The 6911-nt window shown below is 51.8% G+C and overlaps 1 long non-coding RNA gene across 1 annotated transcript; it reads right to left on the reverse strand.

The window, feature by feature from the left end:
- Window positions 1–440: 440 nt before the first annotated feature.
- Window positions 441–6520, reverse strand: LOC139081775 (uncharacterized). Its single transcript, XR_011537068.1, has 3 exons — window positions 6421–6520; window positions 1663–2001; window positions 441–727 (listed from the first exon to the last, which is right to left on the reverse strand). It is a non-coding gene; the product is annotated as an uncharacterized lncRNA (long non-coding RNA).
- Window positions 6521–6911: the final 391 nt, after the last annotated feature.

Genomic DNA, 6911 nt, shown 5'->3' on the forward strand with positions numbered 1-6911 from the left:
GGTGTTTGGACGTGAGGCATTTGGGAGGTGAGTAGGTTATGAGGGCAGAGCCCTGGTGCATGGGATTAGTGCCCTTATAACAGAGACCCAGGGAGCTCCCTTGCCCCTTCTGCAATGAGGACACAGTGAGAAGACAATGAACCAGGAAATGAGCTCTTACCAAACACCAAATCTGCCAGTAACTTGATCTTGGAGTTCTCAGCCTCCAGAAACGTGAGAAATAAATTTCTGTTGTTTCTAAGCACCCAGTCTGTGGTATTCTGTCACAGCAGCCCCAATGGACTGAAACACAGATTGCTGTTGATTCCATTAGCATCTGCTTGCTCACCTAGAGACTGTGGACTCCTTAAGGTCCCAGAAGGGGTTTCTTCTTATTCTATCCTAAGCCTCACACACGGGTCAACAATAGTTACCCACTGCTGCATCGTCTCAAATATTAGTGACTTAGAACAACAATAATCATTTATTACCTCTCACTGTTTCTAAGCATCAGGGATCTGGAAGAGGCTTGGCGGGTAATTCTGGCTCTCATAAAGCTGTGGTCAAATGTGAGCCAAGGCTGCAGTATCTGGAGGCTTGGTTGGGACTGGAGGATCCACTTCCTATCCACATGGCTGGCAAGTTGGTGCTGGCTGTTGCGGGGCGGGCTTGTTTCTTCCTCAAGCGTACCTTTCCATGGGGCCTGGGCTTCCTTGCAACGTGGTGGCTGGGTTCCAAAGGTGAGCATCTTGAGATAGTGAGAGCCAGACAGAAGTGAATCCTTTTGTATGACCTAAGCTTTGGAAGTCACAGGGTATCACTTCCGTTGTGCTCTATTGGTCAGGGCAATCCCCAGTCCCCCCAATTCAAGGGGGAGGAAACGTAGACCCCACTCTCTGTGGGAGGAGTTCCAGTCACGTTGTAGGAAGAGCTGGTGGGATGGGGTCAACACAGAGGCAGGGCCCCTGGAAAACAGGCTGCCACAACATCTCTGGGCCTTGCCAACCCAGAACAAATGGTCACTGGTGAATTTGGTGTTCACTGGCACCCGGAACTGAAACTGCCATGTCACAGGGTGCCAGAGATAAAGAGGAAAATAAATTCGCAGCCCTAATTCTTTAACTCTTCCTGTATCCACACCCTTTGCCATGAAACCTTCAAGCACCTTCCCCGCCCTGACTTGCCCCGACCAGATGACTTCCCTCGGCCCACAGGTGTTAGCAGATGTAAGTTGAGCAGAGGCTTTAAAAGGTACTTGCACATTATTCCCGGGGCCACTGCACTTCTGCCTTTGACGTAAAAACAACCCTGGGCTAACCCGTTGGAGGAAACGAGATGCTCGAAAAGGAGCCGGTTTGCCTCAGTTGCCCCAGTGAAAGAGAGCCTCCCACTAACCTAGGAGCAAGTCCAGGGGGAGGAGAAGAACGGCCCAGCACCCTGCGAGTGTGTGAGCTGAAGGAATGCTACGGTTTTAAGCCTCTAAATTTGGGGGTTGGTCAGTTATGCTGCATTTTTGAGGCAATAAATAACTGATATAGCCCTGTGCTCATGCCATCACAGAAAGAATCTCATGAGCTGGGAGTCTGTGTTCCAGGTCTGGCTCAGTGTCTGTGGTAGACAGAATAATGGACCCCCCAAGACATCCAGGCCTAGTCCCCAGAACCTGTGAAGATGTGACCTTACCTGGCACAGGGACACTGCAGATGGGATTAAGTTAAGGATCTTGAGATGGAGAGATGATCCCGATTATCGAAGTGGGCCCAATGGAATCACAAGGGTCCTTGTGAGCAGGAGGCGAGAGGGCCAATGTCAGCGAGGAGGAGAGATGGTGTGATGACCGAGCAGAGGTTGGAGTGTGTGCTCTGAAGACGGAGCATGGGGCCACAGCTGTGGAGCACAGGCAGCCTCTAGAAGCCACAAGAGGCAAGGAACGGATTCTGCTCTGGAGCCGCCTGAAGCCACCAGCCCTGCTGACACCTTGATTTCCGCCTGTAAGACATTTCAGACTTCTGGTCTCCAGAACTGGAAGAGGAGAAATTTGTTTATTTAAGCAATAAACTTGTGGCAATTTGTTATGACAGCAATAGGAGACTAACAGTTTCTAACAACTATCCGACCTGGAAGCAGTCAGGTGCCACTCGGCTCATTTCCTCCTCTGGCAGGTGGGGGTGTGTGGTAGATAAAGATGGTCACAAATCTTCGCTGCTGCACCTTTTGAGACCTGAGTCGGTCTTAATGGCTTGCTTGCCTAGTACAATGTGGCAGAAGTGATGTTCTGGAACTTTCAAGTCATGTAATAAGTAAGCTTGCAGCTTCCTCCCAGCTCCCTCAGAACATACTTAGGGATCCCAGCAGCCACCCCTGTTTGAAGCCAGGCCTGTCTCCTAGGCAGGTGGTTGGTCTTGCTCAATCTTTCACCAAAATATCTACCCCCTAGAGATTCCTGAACCACCCTCCCTCACTCCCCCCCACGGCAAGTCCCTTCAGACTCTTTGGGGAGGAATAAAACTTTGGGCAAGTTCCCGCTGACAGACTGGACAGGGAGCCCCACTTTCCACTGGGGCAGGGCTGGGCTCTCCTCCTCTTTCTTTCGTTTCTTCCATTGGCTTCTGGAGACAGGGCAGCCTCGGCAGCTCCCCATGGAGCTGTCATCTCAGGCTCCGTCCCCCCCTGCCATTTCCCTGGAAGACACTGGGTTGGGCCCGGGCTTTGGTGGGGCTGGACAGGGCAGGGAGCATGCCTCCACAGAAGGCCTGGGAGTCAGAGAGCTTGGAACTGGAGCTGGGACAAGGGAGGAGGAGGCAAGCTCCCCCCTTTCTTTAGAGGAAGCTGTTAGTGCATTCCATACCTCCCAACTCATTTACTCCAACTGCCCTTTGCCACAAGCTTTTTGCAGCCATGACCTCCAAGTCTGTATTTGCCGAACACGGGGACAGCATCACTGTCTTCTACAATGGAAACTTCAACCTCCCCTAAGATGCCATCTGCGGTTTTAAAATAGATTCTTCACTGCCCCTCTTTTCATGCACTAGTCTCGTTCTCTCCCAGCTTTAAAGTGATGCATTCCCCTAGGAAACGGCAGAGTCTAGCAGTTAAGACTGTAGCTCTGGAGTCAGATGGACCTGGTCTAAATCTCAACCTGCCTCTTAGCAGATGTACGGCCTTAGGTGAGCTCCTTCATCCTGTCAGACTGGGCTTTCTCTTCTGAAGGATGGAGCTAATAATTGTCCCTACCTCACAGGGCTGCTGGAGGAATTAAATAAGTCAGACCATATCACTGGCCTGGCACAGCAAGTGCTGGAAAACATCCGGTGTTGCTTAGACTCACACTGCGTGGTTAGCTCTGTCGTCACACGCTGACTTTCTCCTGGGCTCTTTATCTGGGAGACAAGAAGCTGGGGAGACGGGGAAACAGGGCTGGACAGCCTTGACCCAGGGCACTTCTGTTCTCCACTCCCACTCGGGGGCGGGAGGAGGGACACGACGCTAGTGAGTTCAGAAATGTTCCTAAATTTGATAAGAGACCCTGGGACAGAGGTTAGCTCGTCGTCTTCTCTGTTCTGCCCATTTCTCTGCTCTAGTGACAGAAACTGCTCTTCCAGCCTCAACCTCTTACCTCACAAGGCAGGAGAAAATTCTTCAAGGAAGGCTTAAAGAGAAAAGCTGCCTTTAAAGGAGTGGGGCACCATTTAAAGACTTGAGAGAGCAAAAATGTATGCCTGTGTGGGTGTGGGTGTGGGTGTGGGTGCATTTGAAAGTGGAAGACATTTGAAAAGTACAAAACTCTGTGATGGCATGAACCAAGCAAGCCGCCTGCCTCCGCACAGTCTCACCTGCCTCCACACGGTCTCACCTGCCTCCACACGGTCTCACCTGCCTCCACACAGTCTCACCTGCCTCCGCACAGTCTGAGCTGCCTCCACACCACCTCACCTGCCTCCACACGGTCTCACCTGCCTCCACACAGTCTGATCTGCCTCCACACGGTCTCACCTGCCTCCACACCACCTCACCTGCCTCCACACCACCTCACCTGCCTCCACACGGTCTCACCTGCCTCCACATGGTCTCACCTGCCTCCACACAGTCTGATCTGCCTGCACACGTCTCACCTGCCTCCACACGGTCTCATCTGCCTCCACACAGTCTCACCTGCCTCCACACAGTCTCACCTGCCTCCACACGGTCTCACCTGCCTCCACACGGTCTCACCTGCCTCCACACGGTCTCACCTGCCTCCACACCACCTCACCTGCCTCCACACAGTCTGATCTGCCTCCACACGGTCTCACCTGCCTCCACATGGTCTCACCTGCCTCCACATGGTCTCACCTGCCTCCACACAGTCTGATCTGCCTCCACACCACCTCACCTGCCTCCACACCACCTCACCTGCCTCCACACCACCTCACCTGCCTCTGCATGGTCTCACCTGCCTCCACACAGTCTGACCTGACTCCTACCACCGAGGGCCAGTTATGTCCCCCATTTCCCCTAGGGACATGAGGCAGTACTGTTTGGTCCAGACGATCTAAAATTGCTCCTTGAGAGGCTGGTCCAGTGGTGTAGAGGTTAAATTCACGTGTTCTGCTTCGGCAGCCTGGGGTTCGTGGGTTCAGATCCTGGGCACAGACCTACACACAGCTCAACAAGCCATTCTGCGGCAGCATCCCACATACAAAGTAGAGGAAGATTGGCAACAGATGTTACCTGAGGGCCAGGCTTCCTCACAAAAGTAATTAATTAATTAATTAAAATGTTCCCTGATGTCTACAGAAATCCCCTCTCCTGTAGCCAGCCAAACCCCTTTCTCCTTTGAGATGTCAAGATAGTGAGCGGGCAATCAGGGGTCCCCCTGTTTCTCAGCAAGGAGTCTTTCCAAGTCCTGTTTGAAGCCCACCCCAGTGGGAGGCCCCTGTCAGCAGAAGGTTCCATGGCTCCACCTCACAAACGCCAGGGCGGGTACAGGGCGCTCCAGGACGCCCTTCAGAGGAGGGCGTGAGGCGGCTGCTCCAGACACCAGGGCGGCAGGGACGTTACATACCCAAAGGTCAGCGGAGCCTGCGTCTGGAGCCTCCTCTGGGCTCCTTCACCAGCAGCCACCAAAACACCGCGTTCGTGACCCATTACACCAGTGAGGTGGCGACAGCTAGGAAGTTGCAAAATATTTTCCATCCCCAGCCCCTGTTCTGGTAAATTCACTCTTCATTGCTAAATTCTTCCAGCTTTTCCATAGTTGCCTGAGATGAATGAATGACTAGATTCAAGAGGGTTTTTTTTTTCTGTGAAATATTTGGAAAATGACTGCTAGCACTACAATAACCCTCTTTTTCCTGTTTGGTTTTTTCTTTTTGAGGGAGTGGGGTTGGAATAATTTTTTCTTCTTCTTTTTTATTTAAAAAAAAATTTTTTTTAAAGATTGGCACCTGAGCTAACATCTGTTGCCAATCTTCTTTTTTTCCCTTCTTCTCCCCAAAATCCCCCAGTACATAGTTGTATATTTTAGTCGTGGGTCCGTCTAGTTGTGGCATGTGGGATGCCACTCAGCATGGCCTGATGAGTGGTGTCATGTCCGTGCCCAGGATCTGAACCAGCAAAACCCTGGGCCGCCGAAGCAGAGCACGTGAACTTAACCACTCAGCCACGGGGCCGGCCCCTCTTCTTTTAAAAGGCATCTAAAACCTCAGATTTGTAGTACAGTGACCACCTGTCTTATATTTTCTCAGAAAGTCCCAGTTTTTTAAAAGTCAATTTGTTAAATCTATACATAAGTATGATTTTAATTTTATAATCTTTGTTCACAAACTTATGTGTACAAGAAGTGTGACTTTCTCTTATTTTCTTTATTTTCTTTAATTTCTTTTTTTTTTAAAGATTGGCACCTGAGCTAACATCTGTTGCCAATCTTTTTTGTTCTTCCTCTTCTCCCCAAAGTCCCGCAGTACATAGTTGTATATTCTAGTTGTAGATCCTTGTGGTTGTGCTATGTGGGACGCCACCTCAGCATGGCCTGATGAGGGGTGCCATGTCTGCGTCCAGGATCCACATCGAAGTCGGTAAAACCCTGGGCCGCCGAAGTGGAGCGCGCCAACTTAACCACTCGGCCACGGGGCCGGCCCCATTTTCTTTAATTTCTATTTCAACTTTTCATTCAGTTGGGCTGGCAGAATCTTCAGGAACAACACCCTTCCCCAGGGGGTGTCTAGCGTTGGGGCAGAGCAGCCCAGATCTGGTTCTAATGCTGCCTGTGTGCAGAGGCCTCCTCTGAGACCTCTGCTGCCCTGGTCTCAGTGGGTGGCCTCTCAGGGTGTGGGTTAGCCCTTTGTCCCGCCCCGTGGTCCCTTAAGGGTGATGGCTCTCTGTTACTTCTCTGACTCTCCTGGATGATTCTGCAGCTCCACCCTGTGCTGGAGCAAACAGGAGATTCCATGTGGCCCTTACCTGCCTAGATGTTCCACGCAGTGTTTCTTGTCTGCAGCCTTGTTGCCTCCTGGAGCTGCCCCAGGATGGAAGGCCCGGATCCCCTGCTCTTGGATCCCTCCTATCTCCCTGGTATCTCACCCTCCCTGGGGCTCCGCCTGGTCACCGAGTGAAGAGATGGGTGCAGGGCCGGCTTCTCCAAAGCTCGTCAATGTCTATGTTCTCTTGTCCCCCGCAGTGCCGTCCATCTGGGTTTTAGGAAGTGTGACTCTGGACAGGGGCCAGGGAACCTTATATTTCTCTCCTAAATCTTTTGCCTAATCTAAGTTATCTTGTCAAGGGGGAGAGTGACTTTGCTCTGCTCATGCGACGCTGCCCCAGGGCAGTGAGCAGAGGACGGCCTGGCTTTGGAGGACGGGCAGAAGAGGAGGTAACAACAGGGGACAGAGGTAATAGTGCTCTGAGTTTTCCTGCCGGCCTGAAGACTCACAGCCTTTCCACACAGTGACCGC

Source organism: Equus przewalskii, unplaced genomic scaffold (assembly GCF_037783145.1).
Source record: "Equus przewalskii isolate Varuska unplaced genomic scaffold, EquPr2 ChrUn-1, whole genome shotgun sequence".
NCBI classification, from domain to species: Eukaryota; Metazoa; Chordata; class Mammalia; order Perissodactyla; family Equidae; genus Equus; species Equus przewalskii.